Here is a 22,257-nt window from a genome sequence, read left to right on the forward strand (position 1 = left end):
ATGCCATCTGGGTGAAACCTCTCCACCCCCTCCCCCGGCACATCGGCACAGAAAGCAGAGCTAAGTGTCCTCATCAAGGCCTTGGAACTTGGGGCCAGCAACAAAATTTGTTAGGGTTAGGGTTAGGGTTAGGGTTAGGGTTAGGGTTAGGGTTAGGGTTAGGGTTAGAGGACTGCTCATATCAGAGGGAAAAGAAATGAAAAATGAACAGGAAATCTTGGATCTCTTATGAAGCCGGCAACTTTGAGTACTATTGATTGACCAGGACAACAGAAAGGAAAGACTCAGTGGCCCAAGGCAATACCATGCAGATCAAGTGGCTCAAGAAGTGGTTATGCAGGAGCCTATCCGGGTTATGTGTCTACAAGGGACACTTGCAGGGAAATGGGACTGGACTAAGGGATGGCCTCCCATATATGTGTGTGTGTGTGTGTGTGTGTGTGTGTGTGATTTGATTTGGTTTTTTGGAGACAGGGTTTCTCTGTATAGCCCTGGCTGTCCTGGAACTCACTCTGTAGACCAGGCTGGCCTCGAACTCAGAAATCTGCCTGCCTTTGCCTCCCAGAGTACTGGGATTACAGGCGTGCACCACCATCACCCGGCTGGCCTCACTTATAATATGCTGAAGAAGAGCTCAGATTGATAGCCACCCTACCAACTATTACCTAGAGAAGGAAGTGACAATGTCACACACAAGAAGAAAAAACTATACTCCCCAGAAAGCAAGCAAAAGACTTACAAAGGCAAATGCACAGATGGACTCATTTAGGGGCTAAAAGTTTGTCCAGGCAGTCAAGGAACCTAAAGTATATATAATGGACCTCAGGTTTTGGACCTCAGGTTTTAGAACTGTGTAAAATATGTCAGCAAGTGAATGCTTATGCAGTCAAGAGTAAACAGGGCAAAACACATAGGGTAGAACGGCCTGGAGTATATTGGGAGGTCAATCTTACAGAAGTTAAGCCAGGAAAATATGGTTACAAACACTTTCTAGTGTTTGTAGATGCTTTCTCTGGATGGGTTGAGGGTTTCCCCACCAAGCAGGAAACAACTACCATGGTAGCCAAGAATGTATTAGAGAAAATTTTCCTAGGTTCAGAGTGCCCAAGGTAATTTGATCAGATGATGGTCCTGTTTTTGTTTCTAAAGTTAAGTCAGGGATTGGCAGAGATATTGGGGACTAATTGGAAGCTCCATTGTGCATACCGTCCCCAGAGATCAGGACAGATAGAGAAAATGCGCAGAATCCTAAAAGAGACCTTAACTAAATTGTCCTTGGAGACTGGTGCTGACTGGGTGGTGCTCCTGCCCCTGGCCTCATTCTGAGCCCAGAGCACCGCATACCATTTTAGCCTGAGCCCATTTGAGACACTGTTTGGTACCCCAACTTCCCTTGGTGTCTACTGGGCCCTCCCTGGAGGTATCACAACTCACTGATAAGAATGTCTTCTTGAGACTCCAAGCCCTTCAGTCAATACAACATGAGATTTGGTCCAAACTGTCTGCTTTAAATGCTCCAGGGATGCCAGAGACCCCTCACAGCTTCCAGACTAGTGACTGAGTCTACATAAGGAAGCATTGGGCACTGGAACCCTGGGGAAGGGACCCTTCCTGGTGCTGCTAACCATTCCCATAATCCTCAAGGTGGATGGTATTGTGGCTGGGGTGCACACTTGGCATGTGAAACCTGCAGACACCCTGCTCCCCAGAGACCCCCGCTGGATGGTGCAGAAGTCAGACAGTCTGATCAAGCTCAAGATCACTCAACCTTGATCATGACCGCCTGGTGGTATCTTTGGATTTTGGTTCCTTCCCTGCATCCTATGTGCCTGTTGACCAAAACTTTTACAGCACTCACTGTCTCCATTCTGTTGGCTTTGGGCATGGCTGGGGCAGCCACCAGGACCTCTGCTTTGGTCTTTCAAGGGAAAAATCAAGGGCAGCCATTGATTTAGATATAGAGAGAATAGAAACTTCCAGATCACCTTCAAGAATCATTGACTTCATTATCAGAAGTAGTGCTACAGAAAAGGTAGGGATTAGACTTAACTTCTCCTCCAGCAAGGAGGGCTGTTGCTGCCTTAGCTGAGGAGCGTTGCTTTTATCTAGAACATTCTGGGGTGAGAGAAGGGCTAGGCAAGCAGAAAAGAGAAAGAGACCAAGCCCAAGGTTGGTTTGAATCCTGGATTAACAATTCTCCTTAGTTCACCACCTGATTTCCTCTCTGTTAGGTCCCTTAATCATCTTGGTTTTACTTCTGACTTTTGGCCCCTACACTTTGAATCACTTGGTCGCTTTTGTTAAGGAACACATAGGTACAGTACAGTTAATGATCTTAAAGCAGAAATATAAAGAATTAAATACAGAAGACCAGGAGTATGAGCTATCAGAATACTAGCAATAGCTTCAGGATTGAAGCACGCACAAAGAATGAAGAGGTCAGCTCAGGACCTTTGGAAAATTCCACCAGGCCCCAGAGCACAGAGGCACCGCTGTGCTCCTGGAAGGGAGAGGCTGATTACCGTTGGCCACCTGCAGATATGGGAAGCCCTTACTACCTCATTCCCTAAGGACCAATCAGTTTAAAGGTCACCCTGTTCTGCCAATCATATTATGCCTAGTTGCTGTTGCTCTAGTCCGTCCCTGGAAACTGTATAAAAACTTGCAGAACTTGCTGCCCAGCGCGCTGGAACAATAAACTCCTCTTGCTTCTGCATTGATCCGCGGCTCCTCATGGTTCACTCAGGGGGTCCCCGGTAGCTAAGACTCATCAGCGTCTTACAGAATTACAAGAAACACTGGTCTAAAGCTTTCATCTAAAACCTGTTTTGGATCAGGCTGGCCACCTGAGTCTGTGACTGGGAGAAAGATAACAAAACTGAACAGCTCAGAAAAGATACTGCTTAAGAATAGCTAAGAGGTGAACTATTCCCATAGAAGTTACTGATGGGCGGGAGTGGGGGCGTTGGGGGAGCGGTGGCGGCACACGCCTGTAATCCCAGCACTCTGGGAGGCAGAGGCAGGTGGATTTCTGAGTTCGAGGCAAGCCTGGTCTACAGAGTGAGTTCCAGGGCTTTACAGAGAAACCCTGTCTCGAAAAAAAAAAAAAAAAACCCAAATCCAAAAAAACCAAACAAACAAACAAAAAAAGAAGTTACCGATGGTTAGATGTATCGCTTGGCTCTCGGAACACTACTCCTTTTTCTTGGTTTTGTTTACTCTACTTGAAAGGTTTTTTGAAATGTAACTATTGTTTTCTCAGGACTTGTGAGACCATCAGCATGCTCTTTTTTGGTTTTTGTTTTGGTTTTGTTTTGTTTTGTTTTGTTTTTAAACCAATACAATCCCAAGCAAAGTTAATTTAAACCTTGTAACAAAAATGTTCCACTTTGGTGATTTCATCACCATACCCTAGCTTATAGTTCCCAAGTTGGTACTGTGCCTCTCTCCCCTTTGCCAGAAACCCCGCCCCATTCTGAGTCGGAGGATCCACCTGCTCGCTCAGCTCTGTTCTTCTCACCTGGGGTTGGCGTGGGGAAGAGAAGGCAGGGGGAGATTACATTTAGGCGCACAGTGAAGGTCTCTGACATATCTTTCTTGGGGAGAGGAATCCATGCTGCTGGCACAGGATTGGAACAGGGGTGCTCTAGGTAGCCTGAGTGTGGTTCCTAACTCTGCAGAGAACCCCTGTGCTCCTTCCCTCACTCCGGTTTGTTTCAAATGGCTTTAATAAGTAGCCAAGGTGGAGGACCCCTGGATGGAAGTGAATGGGAAAGGAACATTGTGGCAAGTGGGTGGAATTAATTATGTTTGCTAAGTTAAGGTACTGTCTAGAAAAGCAAGTGGCTGCTTTGCAGGGCTGCCCATTGTTAGCTGATTGGATTCAAATTTCTTTGTAACAAAGGCTCTGTATTTTCTATGTTGTGCTCTCCATGGCTACTTCTGTGGGGTGCAGGGGACACTGTCTGAGTTAGACCTGGATCCCCCGTACAGCCTGTATGGAAGGGGCTATCCCTGTGGAAGAGGCTCCCACTTTAAAGAAAGGGGTTCTGTTGTAGGGATGTCAGGATATTAAAGGCTGAAAGGCTAGCTACACTTAGCATGGTCTGATTCAGAGCACAAATTATTTCTATTCTGGGCTACTCCTTGCATTTCTCTATGATTGGACTCAGTCCATCTCTCCCATGCTAAGCAGAAATGAACATGAACTTTGATGACAGACTGTGAGGATCATTGCTGTGCCCAAAGAAGACACATGAATGGCCAAAGGTGCATGAAAAATGATCAGTGTCCCTAATCAGAGAAATATAGAGATCAGAACCATAATGAGATACTGTAACAAAATGCCCGAGAATGGGTACTTTATAAATTGCAGAGGTTTATTTATTAAAGTTCTAGAGGTTGGTAAGGTCAAGGTCAGGGGACCTGCATCCTGCACATGACTTCTTGGTGTATCATTCCCTGGGGAAGTTGGAAGAAGAAAGTGCAGGGCAAGGCTACTCATCCTTTCCTCAGAAACACACTTGTGATGCTAATCTACTCTTACTATAGTGAAATTAATCTTCGTGAAAGAGGTGGTCAGCTTGATGCAGTGGGAAGAGATGTAGGGAGCTCTCAGGAGGGAATGGTTTGGTAGGAGAAGCAGACAAGCCTGTTAACAATGTCTCATCATGAGTTCACAGGAAACCTGCACTCATCCCAGGGACTCTCTGCCTCTAGGTGGGGGTAGGGGGGGACAGGTCATCTGTTTAGCCTGGAGGTGGGGGTGGGGACTCCCATTCCGGAGCCTCTGAGAGCCAAGCTTGTGTAATCAACTGGTTGTGGTATGGTGTAGGAGATATCTGAATCCGCAGGGATAAATAACTGTCCGTTTCCCTGTCGACCTTGAGACTTTATGATTTTGTAATTCTAAGTGTTGTAAGGAACTTAACAAGGAAATTACTTCCATCCTATTCCAATGATAGTGTCTTGCCTTTCAGCTTCCTAGAGGGAAAGGAGTTTAAAAAATGCTGCGCCCTTGGAATAGATGATGCGATCCGGGCACTCTCATTCCGGGTCAGTTCTCTTAAGCACCATTGTAATTATGACTGAGCAGATGCTCCATCGCGCTGCCTGATAAGTTTGCCGAATTTATCTCTCTCGAGCAGGCGTCCTGGGACGACTGAACACAGAATGTCATTTTGATGCATATTCTTTTTTTGTTTGCTGAACACTTTTTGAGTTTTCTGTTGCAGAAGTTACATTTTCCCTGTTGACTCTGGGTTATTGAAAGTGCTGTGTGGGTTTTTTTTTTTTTTTTAAGAGATTTGTGTTTCATCCTTACATCTCAGAAACAGCTTTGCCAACTCTGCAGCAGGAAGTGGGAGGAGACGTTCTGGATGGTTCTGCCACCAAAGGTACCACCGATCTCTACCTGATTACAGGAGGATGCCCGCCTAAGCACTGGGCACACTATGTGTCCTAGAATAATAGAGAGGGGACAGGTTGTCCAGTGTTGTGACCTTGCTCCATGCTGGCAGGCAGCTGGAGATGTCCTAGCCTGGTTCTCAGGGTGGTGTTTTCAGTAAGGCTTACATCAGAAGTCACGAGATCTCTGAGCAGTCTGCAGATCTAGGGTCGTTCCACCTACTTGCTCCAACTTCTTCCACTGTGATGACATCCATTTGGGGACCAGTGAGCATGCGTCAGCCTGCGAACATGACCTACAGCCCCAATTTTAAGAAATCTTTCTCGTAGAAAGTCTTCTATCTTGAGCAAGCAGCTCATGACATCGTCCCAACATTCTGAACTATTTCCATGCGGAGCAAGGCCTCGTGTTATAATTCAACGCAACATGTATGGCTTTACCCTCCCTCTGCCTGGCACCAGCAGGCTAGGGGAACAGCAACACTGCAGTAGTCCACATATCAGGGGAACAAACGAACAGTGTCCTTAGTGCAAGGGATCCTTAGCCTGTTTAATAAGCAGGTGCTGGTGCTGCAGCACAGGACGACAAAGACTAGCAAGAACCTTCATTCAGTCACTCTTAAGTAGGGAGTCAGAAGGCTGGAGAGATGGCTCAGTGGTTAAGAGTCCCGACTGCTCTTCCAAAGGTCCTGAGTTCAAATTCCAGCAACCACATGGTGGCTCACAACCATCTGTAATGAGATCTGACATACTCTTCTGATGCATCTGAAGTGTACTTAGATATAATAATAAATAAATCTTAAAAAAAAAAAGTAGGGAGTCAGAGAGAGCTGCTCGCTTCTGGCCCAAGTTACTCTTTGCACTGGCCATCAATTATATTACACAAGAAGCTATGGCAAGGAGGGTCATGAGTTCAAAGCCTACCTGAGCTAAAGAGTTCAGCCTGGGCAAGTTATTTGAAATTTTTGTCTCAAAAAACAAACAAATAGACTGGGGACATGACTCAGTTACAGAGTACTTTCCTAATACACCTGAAGTTCCCCAGTCCTACAACAAACTAAAAAAAAATATTGTCTTGATCATGTGTTCCATCTGAAAATATTGGTATTAAAATTATAATCTATATATTGTTACTATTCTCAGCTATTTCCATAGTGGATGTCCTGGTTTGATAAGATACCTACATTCTATAGACTTCTTTAACCACAGCAGAAAAAGAAGCTGTAGTGAAAGAGAGAGGAAAGAGTTCCGGCAGACTCATGTCCTGGCTAGAAGGTGCTAGGACAGTCAGGAAGCCCAACACTTCTCTCTGGTTTATACCATTGTTAAGATGTCCCACCAACTTAAAACACCACAGTTCTTCGAGGGAATGGGAATTTATTCCCAAATGGGCATTGAGCAGATGGATAGTGGAAGGGTCAGCTTACTTACCATAGAGCTCAGGGAGAAAATGGACCACAGGAAAAAACACGCTGCACACACCTGGACAGGATGTAACCAAGGAGACCACGCGTGGAGAGCTGAGTGTAAGTGTGGAAGAGGGGTGATCAGCATGGGGAGGGATCCAACAGCTATGTCACGGAGCTGAGATGGTCACCTGGGATGAGTGACTTGTGTGTGGGGGTGTGGTAGTTAGACTGTGAGGGTGCAAACAGCTCCTGCTGCTGTGGCCCTGGCCTTCAGGCCCACTCAGGAACAAGAAACAAGAACTGTCCTGTCTAAGGAGGGGAGCCAGGATGAGAACCTGCTTCAGTTGTGTCCTTGGAGGGTCACACCTTCAGTAACAGTGTAGGTTAGGAAACAAAATGAAATAAAACTACCTGTCTGCTAGCTCATCAAGATAATAGGAACGCAGATATTTCCTCTGCTGGACCCTTGGTGAGCCAGCTGTCTCACACAGGTTAAGGTTAAATCTATATAACATAGAAGGATGGAGACTTACAAGTCAAAGCCTTCATATAAAAGGGGGCCCAGGCTCTTATCAGTTTGATTTGTCCTGAAAGTGAAAGTCGTCATCCTTTGCTGAAGGAAGGACTTCTCCAGAATCTAGGATGAGAGGAGCCGCACAGAGGGCATGAGTCACAGCAGAGATGAGAACACTGTCCACCAGGTGCAAGAGATGATGGAGGCCTGCGAGGACCAGGACCAGGGAACCTGGAAGCTGGGGCATGGGGAGGTAGAGCAAGAATGTGAGCTTGCGGGGCGGTGGTGGCGCACGCCCTTAATCCCAGCACTTGGGAGGCAGAGGCAGGCGGATTTCTGAGTTCAAGGCCAGTCTGGTCTACAGAGTGAGTTCCAGGACAGCCAGGGCTACACAGAGAAACCCTGTCTTGGAAAAAAAAAAAAAAGAATGTGAGCTTGTCTAAATTTAGTAAAGAATGAGCTCATGAATGGTATGTATACAAGGTTGCTCATAAAAGAAAGCAAAGCAAACACGAGAAAAACCTGGACACAACCCCTGTGCCTGTTTGGAGAGCTGATTAAAACACCAGAGCAAACCAACAGTGAAGAGACATCCTATGTTCGCTAATATAAACCGTGGGGTGTCTCAGTAATTAAAAACAACTTTTATATACTTAGTCATTTGATTAAAGAAGTGTGTGTATGTAAGCGTGTGTGAAAACAATTTATATTTGTGTGTACAGCAACTGAACAATACTTGGAAAACTAATACACGTTGCTGGGTAGGTCATAAGCCTGGAGGAAGAGAGAGTCACTGGGCCTGGCTTGAGTGTTTGAAACTCCAAAGTACATCCACAGAGGCACACTTCCTCCAACAAGGCCACACCTCCTAACAGTGCCACTCCTAGGTGATCAAGCATTCAAATCTATGAGCCTATGGGCACTGTTGTTATTCAATCACCACACACAATGAGATACACTTCACATCTACTAGAGTGTCTAGAATTAAAAGTCAGGCTAAAGTTCAGAATAAATAAATAAATAGACAAATAAAAACCAGCTGATGATACATTGATTGTTATCATAGTCTGGAAAGGAAGGCATGGTATTGGACAGAAATGGGGGAATATTACCTGGTATACAATGGATTTGGGGGTGACAAAATTTTCCTACAAACTGATTGTGGTGAGGATCACACCATTCTACTAACATCTTAAAACCATTGAATTATACCTATTAAATAGATGGATTTTATTCTATATACATTTCTCTCAGAAACTTTTATCTTACAAATTGGCCTGAAAGATATGACCATTGGTTCAATCATGGTATAAAAGTAGCCAATCAACCAATTTCTGATTGAATCTAACACCTACTTCAGAAGCTCGTGTAATGTAAGACCTTCCTCAGAAGCTCATGTCTAATTCTGTAATGTGAGCCTAGAACCCATATCAGGGGAGCTCATAAGTCTAGGGCAGGGGGAGGCAAACCTACTGCTATTTATTTGCTAAATAGAGTATCAAACGGCCCTTTCAATAGTTATTTTATACCTATAGATTAGCACACCTCTCAGTCCTTATCATAAAAGCTACTTTTTGAAGTAGATGGCAATAAAACAGAGATTCATGGCTAACTAGAAAGGATGTGAAGAATAAGAGACTGTGGAGTGCTTGGCCCTAAAGAAGATACCTGCATCACATCTTTTCCCACAAAGTTCAGAGATCATCCCAGCCTTTAGAAGGCAGAGAGGCACAAGAATCTCTGTCAGATTGAGCCCAGCCTGGTCTACAAAGTGAGTTCCATGTCAACCAGAGCTACATAGAGAAAACCCAACCAACTAACCAACCAATCAACCAACCAACCACTAGCCAGCCAACCAACCAACCAAAGAACTGTCAGAGACAGAAGTTGTGAAAAACTATTACAAACCAGTGTTTTGGGGACAAGAGAGAGATTGCACACATGAACTTACAGCAGCTGAGATTATATGCATAAGACCTGCATAAGATCAAGTCAGACAAAATTCCAGCATGAATAAGGGAAGTGCTCATGACATCCCACTCAGAGCTGAGAAGCTATTGGTAGTTGATTGCTGCTGGGGGAGGGGTCAGTTTTCAGGGACCTGGCCTCTGGTAGGTGTATCGTGTGCCAATGGATGCCCTACAGCCACATGCATATTGACAACACTATTTGTGGTGGTTTGAATAGCTTTGGCCCCCCAGAGACTTGTGTGTTTGAATGCTTGAACCATGGGGAGTAGCACTATGAGGAGGTGTGGTCTTGTTGGAGTAGATGTGGCCTTGTTGGAGAAAGTGTGTTTCTGTGTAGGTGAACTTTGGAGGATCCTATGCTCAAACTCTGCCCAGTGTGGAACCAGATCTTTCTCCTGGCTGATTGTGGAAAGCAGTGTTCTTCTGACTGCCTTTGAATCAAGATGTAGAACTCTGGGCTCCTCTAGAACCATGTCTGTTTGCATGCTGCCATGCTTCCCATCATGATGATAATGAACTTAACCTCTAAAAATGTAAGCCAGCCCTAATTAAAAATTAGCCTAAGACACTATTGGACTCAAAAAACAAAAAACAAACCAACAAAAAACAAAAAAACAAAAAACAAAAAAGACTATGTGTGAGTAAGAAGTGGTAGAGGGTATGGGAAGGCTTGGAAGGGAAGAAGTCATGGGTAGGTTTGCTCAAAACACATGTATACATGTATAAAATTCTCTAAATAAAAAAAATTGTTTTAAAAAATGGCCCAAAAATTAATGACACAAGTCTCTAATTCAAGAAACCAGAAAAAGTACAAAGGAGGATATGTAAGAAATAGGAAAAAGAAATTAATAAAGGCAAGGGTATAAATAATGAAGTAGAAATGAGACACAAGAGTGATCTTTGGAAAAATTAATAAAACAGACTTGCCTGTGGTAAGACTGCTCAAGAAAACACGAGAGACAACCCAAAGGACTCTCCCCTGGAATCTCACCTCACCTCAGGCAGGGTATTGCCAATAATGCAAAGCAAGCACGGAATTATTGAAACAAATGTGTGTTCTGTTATCTGAAATCTGAGAGGCTTCTAAGCCTTTTGAACATGGATCAGCTTAATGTAGAGAAATACTGAAGGTGTAGAACCAGAATTAATGAGGCCACGGGAGAAGCAGGAAATAGCTGTGGCCTCCTGGGCTGGCCTGGATAGAGCAACAAGAAGGATTTGGCCACAGGAAAACTCTGCTGGACACGGAAGAGAGGTGCACGAGGATGGACCTAAGTGGATGGCTTAGATGCCACTTTCCTAAGGTCATAGCATTGCTGACGCAGGGATTTCACAGCCACAGCCTCCTCTTCTCTGGCTTGCCCTGCCTCGTGGTCACCATCCAGCATCATTAATGGCTTTTCCCTCCAGTATGCTTCCTGATGTCCTTTTTGTTGAGAATGTTGGTCCAGATGATGTGTCTGGCTCTTTACAATCCCAAGGCTCATGAGTTCCTATTATCTTATTGCCTCATAGCTGCAAGAGATGCGGCAGGTATGGAGTCTTTTGTAGCAATCAGATGGCCCACAACTCAAGTGTCTGGAAATAATCTTGGGTGGCAGTTCTTATGTTGTTTCCTGGAGATTCTCAGGAATCTGTAAGAGGTAAAAGTCAGGATGTCAGCCATGATGCCAGGATGCCATCCTGTGAAGTTCTTCCTGTAGCTGTGTTCCATGTGCCAGAAAGACACAAATCTAAGCAATGTTTGAATTTCTCTCACTATCTAAGCTGTTGTCAGAAAACAGGCATCAGGACAGGCTGTCTGTGTCTGAGGTCCTCGTTGAGGCTCAGGACCAAGAAGGCATCCATCATGGGCTAAGGATTACCCTTAGTTACCATAAGTGGTGGCACTCAGGGCTGGGCTGTGTCTGCTCTACATCTCTGACACAATAGTCACTCAACACTAGTCACCTCAATACCATTTAAAGAGTCTCAGAAATTAGGTGTGATGATACATGCGTACTTCCTAGACTTGGAGGCAGAGGCAGAGGCAGAGGCAGAGGCAGAGGCAGAGGCAGAGGCAGAGGCAGAGGCAGAGGCAGAGGCAGAGGCAGAGGCAGGCAGTTTTCTGTAAGTTTGAAGCCTGGCTGGTCTATATATTGATTTTGAGGCCTGGCTAGTCTTTATACTAAGTTCTAGGACATCCAAGGCTGCATAGTGAAACCCTGTCTCAAAAAATAAAAAAAGAGTTTCAGAAGGATGTGGGCAAATCTCAGATGTGGCTTTGGACAGAAGTTTTGAGTTTTCTGGGGTTATATCAAGTTCTTAATCCTGAGCAAGTCTTATGGCAAAAAAGACAATCGGGAGACAAACAGGAGAGGTATTTGCATACAAGAGAAGAAAAGGCCACCATTTTCAGGTCTACCTGATGATGAATTGCAGCTAAATGGACAGAGAAGAATTAATGGTATTTGGGGAATGAGAACTAGAGAAAGGAAGAGCTTAGTCAGGGCCGCAGTGGAAGTGGCAGGTGGGAGAAGGGAGAGATTCATGTGGCTGGCAGGGCTGGAACCCTAACAATGTGAGGACCAATGTGAGAGCACCCTTACCCAAGGAGTGAGCCCCCTCAGTGAGCTTGTGAGGCCCCCACACAGGTCTCTAGAGTCTCCACAATATTCTTGGAATGGGAAGGGAGAGAATGGGTTGTATGATATTGACAGTCCATTCCAAGATGCATCAACGGCTCCGTTTTAGCTGCTCAAACTCATTATATAGACCAGCCAGGCCTCAAACTTACAGAAAACTGCCTGATTCTGTCTCTGTCTCTGCCTCCTCTGCCTCTGCCTCTGCCTCTGCCTCTGCCTCTGCCTCTGCCTCCTGAGTGTTGGGAAGTATGTGTGCACCATCACGCCTGACTTGAGACAGGAAGTGGCCACCCAGGCTGGGCTGGCCAGAGGAGCATCTTTAAGTCCCTGCAGCCAACCCTGCAAACAACCGTGCTACAGCTGTGTTTGGGGCAATCTGTCTGGAGTGAAGCATCAGAGTACTTAAAACTGCTCTGTGATCCCAGGAGCTTTGGACGAAAGATACCATCAGGAGACAAGGCTTGGCACCAAGGCCTGGTGGGCTCAATGATTGGACCTACCACACAGTCTGTTAGCTTGGCTCTGTTTCTTGTAAACACTGCTGTGAGCAAAAAAGCACACTGATGAATTGTCCCATTCATTTCCTGCTGGAGATCCTATCTGAAAGCACCCTGGAGATGTAGCTGGTTCTCACCATGCCTTTCCTCCCGCGAAGATGCAGAGAGCCATGGGCAAGGAACAGTTTGGTAAGACAAATCCTGTTTTCCATAGATTTTTCTTAAGTATATCTCTTACCGTGCGTAGCCATAGAATATAAGACATCAGACCAATTTAATACCACATCATTTCCTAGCACACATATTTTGGTTGATCTGAGAGACTATACTTAAAAGTTCTGACTATGACCACAGTCGCCATGATGGCTCCAGCCCGGGGTTGTAGAATAGCAGCTGATTCAGATCTGTAAAGCTGCCTGGGATGCCTTTCCTGCTGTGCTGAGCATTGCAGCTAGGAGGCTAGGAGGGGTCTGGGAATCCGGAGAGAGGAAAGAGGGTACATCTCGGCTTTGCCAGCAGCCCTGAGGTAAGATAACATCACATATCAACCAGCCCACAGAAATGATTAATAGGGCTTAATACTGCTTTCAGCTATCTGACCTATGAGAATCTGTCATTAAGCACAGCCAGCTATAGCGTCGTCTCTTAACTGGGGCTGGGTAAGGCTGTGGCTGAGCAAATCTGGCTGAGAGTCTAAGTTGAAGAGAGCACCAGAGCGAGGAGGTAGGGACTTTGATCCACAGTCCACGGTGACCCTGAGTTTGGGTATATGGGTGGTTGCTGGCATGGTCATGTGCTTCCTGGTCACACAATGGTCGGGGTACCCACTGAGAGGCAGGCACTCTCTCCTTCCACTGATTCTCTGAGGCAGGAGATGGACCTGCATTGCAGAGCCCTTGGCATTTTCCTGGGAGGCTGGACACAGAAACAGAGGGAAGGATCTCTATCATGGTCTCGATACCTTTGGGGTGATCCAGCTGCGCTGGGCAGCCTGTCCTCCATCAGTCTTCCCGGGCCAAGTGAAGCTGTCTGTGTCTGGTCAGTTCCCAGATCTCTCTGTAGCCCAAGTGACTTCTTTGCTCTCTCTCTCTCTCTCTCTCTCTCTCTCTCTCTCTCTCTCTCTCTCTCCATTCTTCATCACCGTAGCTGTCCACTTCCTGTGACCCCTTGTATCAATGACAGGATGTGTATCTGGTCCCTCTGCCTGTACTGGCCATCTCACCTCCATGTTGTTCGCACATGGTAAGGTCAGCAAATGTTTGCCCAGTGTGTTAGTTGCTTTTCTGTTACTGTGAGGAGATACCATGACCAAAAGCAACTTAGGAAAGATGGGTTTGTTTTAGCTTACTGCCATGCCACTCTCTCAAACCAAACCTTCCAAAACTGACAGAGGGGCATGGGCCCCTGAAAGCTATATGCTAGCTTTCGGAATTAGCAGCAGCCAGGGAAAGGGGACCTTGGAGTGCCAACTAACTTTGGCCGCTTCTTTAGTTCTTTGGAAGATGTACTGGATACACATGACCAGAGCAACTTCCCTGCTGTGTCTGAGTGAAGAGTGGGCATCCATCTAGAGAGGCTGGTACTGGAGACTGAGAGACTAGAGATGTAGCCTGGCTGGGCTGCCTCTAGAGGATCCTTCTTGAACCTTGTTTCTCCCTTGCAGCCCTTGACTGTCTCCCAGGTCACCATCATCTGGCTCCAACATGCCAGGTATCCTCCCTGCCATTTCTCTATTCTAAGTCATCTCTGCCCAACTCTTTGCTGGACCCAAATAGACTGAAACTCCAGTATCTGCAAAAACTCTTCTATCGTTGAAGTGAATTGTCTCAGGGAATGACAGGGCTTGGAAAGGCATGACTTTTACTTATCTACTGAATATATGGATGGGTGGTGTCTTATTAGAGTTTTCTTTTGTGAAGAGACACCATGACCAAGGCAATTCTTACAAGGACAGCATTTAACTGGGACTGGCTTGTAGGTTCAGAGGTTCAGTCCATTATCATTGAAGTGAGAACATGGGTAGCATCCCAGCAGACATGGTACAGAAGGTGCTGAGAGTTCTACATTTTCATCTGAAGGCCATTAGGAGATGTCTGTCTCCCACATGGCTAGGAGGAGGGTCTCAAAGCCCATGCCCACAATGACACAAGCCCACATCTACTCTAACAAGGCCACATCTCCCAATAGTGCCACTCCCTGGGCCAAGCATATACAAACCATCACAGGTGGTAATATGTGAAAAGCTTACATGTGTCTCAGTAATGTATACCAGAACTCTACCACCCAAACAAGACTTGGGGCATTCCCCACCCACCTTCACTTCACTGCTTCCTAGATTGTTTACACGTACATACATGCATTCATTCATGTGTTACTTTGTTCATTCATTCATTTATTCATTCAATCACATATTAGTTGACTTGCTCTTTTAATGAAAGATTTATTTTACCAACGAGTATGTGTTTGCCTAAGGAGGCCAGAAGGGCACATTGGATCCCTTGGAACTGTAGTTAAAGACCTTTGTGAACCTTTTGTTGGAGCAGCTGGGATCCAAATTCCAGTCTTCAGGTAGAGCTGTAAGGGCTCTTAACTTGTGAGACATTGCTCCAGCTGCAAGTTTTGCTTTTATCTAAAAATTATTATTATCATTATTGTTGGGATCAACGGGCAGTGGCAGCTCCAGAAAGACCACACCGGGCCAAACAATTCCACGTGAGGTTCATTGAGAGGGGAAAGGGCAAAGGTGGCAGCAGAAAGAAAAGACAGGAAGAGAGAGGGGCATTCCTCTTATATATATGGAATGTAAACCCAGTGGATTCTGGGAATATGGAGGCCGTTGTCATGGCAACAGGTCCTAGTACCAACACTCTTCCCTTATTATTATAAAGAGAAGAAAAAAGAGGAGGGGAAGCCGATGAGGAATGAGGGCGCCGCAGCAACAATGTTGTGATCATAAAAAGAGAAATAGGCCTAAGACTATGTTCTACGGCACTGTGGGGGAAGGGGGTCACTCAGCGGGCCCATGCTGAGACATCCCTTCCCCCTGGGGGACCAGACACACGACATATAGCATAGAATAGAGTTTATTTAGGGCATGGGGAGGGGTGTTAAGGGAGTAGTAGAAGCAGAGAAAGGCAGAGAGAGGGAGAGAGTAGAGAAGTAGAGGCTGGCCATTACCATGTGGAGACACGTAGGAAGGGGAAGGGGGAAGGGGGAAGGGGAAAGGGGGAAGGGGAAGAGAAGAGCCCAAGAGGGCAAGAGAGAAGCTAAGAGAGTAAGAGGGGCAAGAGAGAGAGGAGGGGCAAGCAGCCCCTTTTATAGTGGGCCAGGCCTACCTGGCTGTTGCCAGGTAACTGTGGGGAGGGGCATACCTGGCTGTTGCCAGGTAACTATGGGGTGGGGCTTAGATAGACTCCTAATAATTATTATCATTATTTGTTGTGTGTGTGTGTGTGTGTGTGTGTGTGTGTGCAAGGTACACTTGGTAGTAGAGGTATGTAAAGGTGCCTACCTGGTGTTCACACACGTGAGTGTGCACATATTTATAGACCTAAAGTTGATACTGGATGTCTCTCCTTGATTGTTCTTCATTTTTGTTTGTTTTGTTTTGTTTTTTTGAGAGGCGATCTCTCACTGAACTTGAAGCTCCTTTTGGCTAAGTGGGTGGCCAGTGAGCCTTCGGGTCCTACCTGTTTCTCTCCTTACCCCTCAGTGCCGTGGGCTGTCACTTGGCCCCAGGGACAGCTTTTTTATGTGGATTCTCGGGATCCAAACTCAGGCCTTGTGCATCAGGTGCCTTTTGGAGTGAGTTACCCCTGGAGCCTCATTTCTGACACAGTTTTGATGAAGCCAGTTGCCCGTGCCCTCCTGATTTAATTTGATAAATTCATGGGTGGCCAGTTTTCATTTGCACAAATAAGTTATTTTTTTTTCAGCCTGTGTCTCACTGTTTGCTCTAGACATTTGGACAAACAAGATACAGAATTATTCTGCACACAGAGTGGGCAAACTGCTGCTTGGCAAAATGGAGTCCCCTAAGGCAAGGCGTAGCCTGAGGAATGCTGGGCTACACGGTATGGAATAACTGGGACCAGGCACTGTCTGCTGCGTCAGTTGGTCAGTTCACTCAGTGAAGATGCTAGATCGTCCTCCTGAGGCTGGCTGGGAGAGACTGCTATTCGTTTGCTGTTCCATGCGCAGTTGCTACATGTGGGCTGTCATTTTGAGGCTTTGTGTGTGTTCTTAGTTCAGTCAGGAGGGGGAGATACAGACAGACAATGGACAACGGACCAGTCCAGTGCCTTTTGGGCGAGCGCTTGTAGCAGAAAGTGATGAGGAAGAGAGATGTGTCCATTGGAAGTTTCTGAGGTTGCAGTGTAAGAGTTTTCTTACAAATACAGAGTCCCTCTCCTCTAGAAGAGATCCTTGTGCTCTCCTGTCCTCGGACCTGGGTTTGTGTCACATTCCTCATTTCTAGAAGCCACATGGTTGCAGCAGTCATCGAAACTTTTTGGCCTTCAGCTTCCTCTTGTTCGAAACGGGGCAGTTTTATACTTCCTCTCAGGTCTGTTAGAAGATTCAATAACCTGATGATGGTGAAGCACAATTTGTGGGAAACAGTTATGCACTCTGAACAGCTGGGAGTTGGTGGCTGGTCAGGTGACTTTTGGGTGTGTGTATGGTGGCTCCTAAAATATGTCCATGTCCTGGTTCCCTGGAACATGTGGGTGTGACATTATTTGTATCAAGGACCTTTCAAGATGTAATTGAGACAAGGTCATCGAGGATTAATGGGGGGGGGGGCTGTAACATCAACCGTTGCCCTATGCAGACAAAAGAGAAGATGCTGAGAAGGGAGCATGCTCTTTTTGACGACAGTCGCTGAGATGTAGTAGCACAGCCACAAGCCAAGGGATGCATGCAGACGCAGCCCCGGGAGTCCGAGGAAACAAGGAATGATTTTCTCCCACAGCTTTAAGGAGCATGGCCTGGTAAATGTCTTTTGCCGTAAAACCATCCCTTTGCCCTTTGTCATGGCAGCCCTGACAAAGGGATGCAGTTTGTTACCTGCCATCCTGGCTTGTTTTATGTCAACTTGACACAAGCTAGAATCATCAGGGAGGAGGGAGCCTCAACTGAGAAAATGCCTCCATAGCATCTGGCTATAAAGTATTTTTGAAATTAATGATTGATGGGGGAGGGCCTAGCCCATTGTAGGTAGTGCCATCCCTAGGCTGGTGGTCCTGGGTTCTGTAAGAAAACATGCTGAATAAGCCAGTAAGCAGCCTCCGCTCATGGCTGCTGCATCAGCTCCTGACTCCAGGTTCCTGTTTTTCCTGTCCTGACTTCCTTCAATGACAGACTACAGTGTGGATGTGTAAGCCCAATAAACCCTTTCCTCTCTAACTTGTTTGTGGTCATGGTGGTTCATCATTCGAGGAACCCTAAGACACCTGTTTTCTTTTATTAGAGTTTGATGAATAGAAGTACTTTAATTAATGTCTGGAATATCTCTGCACTTCATTTGCCAGCTTATGAACTTCTTTACACGGGATCTCTACTTCTCCTCTCCCCCAAGCTTTTAAAATGTATGAGACAATTGTCAGGCAGCTAATGGCATGATGTTTGGCACAACAAACTGATGTCAGATGACATCATATTGGGGTTTGTCACAAGCTCTGTCTTGATCTTTTTCTACAGAAGTGGGGCATAGTTAGTTCCCTGGGCCCCCGGTAAATTAAAAATGGCGGACCATCTTTAATGAGAGCTTCCCATGGTGCCAAGGGGCGGGGGAAGCATCAAGCAAAAAAAGACTTTGGGAATAATCAGAGTGTGTTCTGCAGATTCTGGTTATGATGAGACAATGTGAAAGCCCGGGTCAGCTCGACCCTAAGGAAAAGTATGGGTTTCCTCAGCTGGGCTGTGCCCCCAGAGAGAACTGTCTTCGCCCCTAGTGATAGGAAAGAGAGTTTGGGCCAGGGTTGAGGCCAGGATAGCTGCTGCCTTCATGAACAGAGAGTTTTGTCAAAATGAAAACAAGCCAATTATCTCATGGTCTAATTTCTAGGAAGGAGACTCTTGCATTCTTGTCAGCTACAAGAGTCGTCCTGGCCATCTCCTTCTCTGACTCTCCCCACCCTCACTCCATCCTTCCAGTTATAGCAGCAGTGTCTGAGGACTGTGAGTGGTGCCACCTCCTCTTGCCTGTGCTGCCATTGTCTAAAAGCCTAGCTCCACCTGGGCCAGAGGGAGGGATCTTGCTGGGCTGTGAGAGCCGGTTTAGGATTCAGGCTGAGCTCTTGGCAAATCGAAGGAAGGCCGCACCATCTTGACCATGCTGCCCTTCCCACCACAGCACGCGGCTTGAAAGGCCTGCTCGCTTTTGAGCAAAACCACTCAAACCACTCTCACAAAACCATGGGCAAAACCACTCTCTGGAATCAGAGAGAGTTGTAAGGTGCATAGATCATGATATAACAGTGTATGTGTGTGTGTGTGTGTGTGTGTGTGTGTGTGTAACCATGAAAGTTGCTAGACGTCTGAGCTTGGAGAAAGATTTCATCCATGCCTGAAGGATCAAGAAAGCCTACCTGGATGCCTTTTTTGTTCCTTCAAAATAATATTTGTTGTGCTTTTGGGTTTGTGCCAGTCACTGTAGAAAGTACCAGCAAAATAGCTGCAGACAAAACAACTTAGCGGCTTCTCCTCTTAGAGCATGCCCACTAGAGGCGAGACAGGCAATCAACAGATGATTTTATGATAATGGTGGGCTACAAATTACGGAGCACCGCTGTCAGAGTCAGTAACTAGATCCTGTATCTGTGGCTCTGCCTCTGCCTCAATTCTGCCCTGCTGGCTGTGGTCCCCACCTCCACTATGTGCAGCTGCAAGAAGTTGTTTTGGTGCTTGGTGTTTTTTGTTCTCTCTGTGTGTGTGTGTGTGTGTGTGTGTGTTTTCAAGACAGAGTTTCTCTGTGTAACAGAGCCCTTCTGTCCTGAATTTGCTTTGTAAACCAGGCTGGCCTCAAACTCACAAAGATGCAATCTGCCTCTGCCTTCCAAGTGCTGGGATTAAAGGCATGCACCACCACCCCCGGATGCAAGAAATCTTAAAAACAGCATTCACACCTCCAACTTTACTTTTCTTGTCCCAAATCACCTTGGCTCTTCTTGATCCTTTGTTTTTCTGGGTTAAATCTAGAACCAGTCATGAAAGTCATATGTTATGGCATGTGTGGTGGTCTGAAGGAGAATGGCCCCATAGGCTCATAGGTTTGAATTCTGTCAATCACCAGGCAGTGGCACTCTTTGAAAGGATTGGGAGGTGTGGCCTTGTTGGAGTAGGTGTGGCCTTGTTGGAGTAGGTGTGGCCTTGTTGGAGTAGGTGTGGCCTTGTTGGAGTAGGTGTGGCCTTGTTGGAGTAGGTGTGGCCTTGTTGGAGTAAGTATTTTACTGGTAGTGGGCTTTGAGGTTTTAAGGGTCCAAGCTGGGCGGGCCCTTGCTCTTCCTGTTGCCTGTGAATCTGGATGTAGAACTTCAGCTCCTCCAGCACCATGTCCCCCTCCTACCACCATGCTCCTGGCCATGATGACAACGAACTAAACCTCTGAAACTGTCATTAAAACCTAGGTGCCATGGTCATGGTGTCTCTCACAGCAATAGGACACTGACTAAGACCGAAGGGAAGTCCAAGAAACCAATGTTTTTTTTATAAATGAAGTACTTTTCATCAAGACAGACCCAAATGTTAGTTTGGTAGCAGGTGGAGGATGAGAGGGGGTGAATGCTCACCTCAGGTTTTGTTTGTAGCTGTAACGATCCACCCAGGACACTGCAGTCGTGTCTAGCAAGTTTGAGAGAAGAAGGAACAGCTCCACATCTGGCTAGATGGGGAGAATGTCTGTTGCCTCCGAGGCTGTAAACGTCCTGCTGTGCTTGGAGCCAGCGAGAATCTGCCTGACAGCAGTGGCACACTGCCATACTCTGTCCTGGCTTTTTTCTGGACATGCTGGACATGCATGGGTCAGGGGCGAACTGGGGATTAGTAGCCAATGTGTGGTTGGCGGCTGGCACTCACTTGGACCCCATAAGACAGAATTCAATCACTGGCCATGCCTCATGGCAAGGGGGCTGGAATATGTATATCACCTATGTCCCTAGAGGATGCACAAACACTATCACTTCTGCCACACTGGGAGCTCTCTTCCCGTGTAAAGATGAATGGTGACTAGCCTGGGTCATCAGAGGAGGGAGGCTGAGTCTAGAAAACGCAAGCTTCTGTCTGAGAAGCACTGGATGCCATCAGTCTTTGGCCATACACTTGGGCTGTTCCCCTCCCCCTTCTCACATAGCCCAGGATGCATGGCATGGAGGTGATCCTACAGACAAGCTCTAGATACAGTGCCCTCTCCCCTCATTTTGGGAGGGTCAAGGAGGACATCTCACTCTTATTCACCGCAAAAAGACACGTAGTAGAAGCCTCTCTTTACTATGAATGGTGGTGAATGCAAAGACTCATGGTTGCCCAAGATACTGAGAACAAGGGAGGGCTGAGGGGTTGTCTATAAAGATGCGGTTTTTTAAAACATTTTTATTGTTTCTTTGTGAATTTTTCATCATGCACACCAAAACCACTCATCCCCCTCCCCTCATACCCACCCTTCACCTTGCAAACTCCACAGCCCAACAGAGAGAAAAAAAATCTTGTTGTGGAAGCTGTAGTTGGTCCCATATTCCCATTTGTTTATTTGGTTGGTTTTTTTTGTTTTTCGAGACAGGGTTTCTCTGTGTAGCCCTGGCTGTCCTGGAACTCACTCTGTAGACCAGGCTGGCCTCAAACTCAGAAATCCACCTGCCTCTGCCTCCCAGAGTGCTGGGATTACAGGCGTGCGCCACCACTGCCCAGCTCATACACCCGTTTGTTAACACTTCTTTGCTTGCAAATGTTCTAATGACTTGTTGGTCTGGTCCGAGGCCTCTGGCTTCTGCTACTCAATTAATATGGAACCTCACAGGGACTCCTCTAGGATATCCTGAAGTGGAAATTTCTTGTTTCTTTGGAAACTCCGTTGTGTCATGTGATGTTTGTTTTGCTGAAGTAGACATGTGAGAGAATGTTTTGCTAAGAGCAGACACATGTCTTTCTGGAAGCTGCCTTGTGGAAGGTCATGTGATGTTTTGCTGGAGTGGGTGCTTAAGAGGGCATGTGATACTTAGCATATAAATGTAACCACGCAGTGAGATGACATTCTTGCATTGGTTCGCCTTGCAATGCTTTGCTGGGCTTCACTGATGGTCTTCGATAATCTTTGCTTGTCCTGACTTTGTAGAGAGAAATGCACCAAGGAACTTCTGGAGGTCCTCCAGCTGCTTCTTGCCACTTCTACTGATGCATGCTGATTTGGTGGAGCCTTGTGGTTTCTTCTGGATCAAGCTGCTGCTGCTGCTTTGTGTTTGGTGACACTGTTGAACTGGATTGCTGATATCCTGACAGTGAAGATTGGAGTTGCCCCAAAGAACTACTTCTAAACAAGTCCACAACCTCTATTTCCTATTAACCTTTTCTTTCTGGTGCATGGATTAGAAAAGAGGCTGAAGCATTTAAAGAACCTTTATTAAAGTAGGTTTGAAAAACCTAAGCCTACAATATCCTGTTGTTGCCCTGTGTCATGGAGACTTTATAGTTTTGAATCTGTAGGACCAGCCCCTTTATGTACTTCAGCAATTCACTGATGGAGCAGATGTTGGGGTGGGTCAACCAAAGCCCTGGATCTGGGCCTGAGATGTATCTGAGCTGGTCGGCCTGCAGGCTCTCACATTCTCATGCCCTTGGGGCTGG

At 46.3% G+C, this 22,257-nt stretch overlaps 1 long non-coding RNA gene across 1 annotated transcript in view; it reads left to right on the top strand.

Annotated features, from left to right (window-relative positions):
* Positions 1-22,057, top strand: part of LOC127665736 (uncharacterized) — a 39,858-nt gene extending 17,801 nt beyond the window's left edge. Inside the window, exon 2 of the long non-coding RNA XR_007973489.1 lies at positions 21,749-22,057. This is a non-coding gene — a long non-coding RNA (uncharacterized LOC127665736). The remainder of the gene's footprint in view (positions 1-21,748) is intronic.
* The last annotated feature ends 200 nt before the right edge of the window (positions 22,058-22,257 follow it).

Source organism: Apodemus sylvaticus, chromosome 15, assembly GCF_947179515.1.
Source record: "Apodemus sylvaticus chromosome 15, mApoSyl1.1, whole genome shotgun sequence".
NCBI classification, from domain to species: domain Eukaryota; kingdom Metazoa; phylum Chordata; class Mammalia; order Rodentia; family Muridae; genus Apodemus; species Apodemus sylvaticus.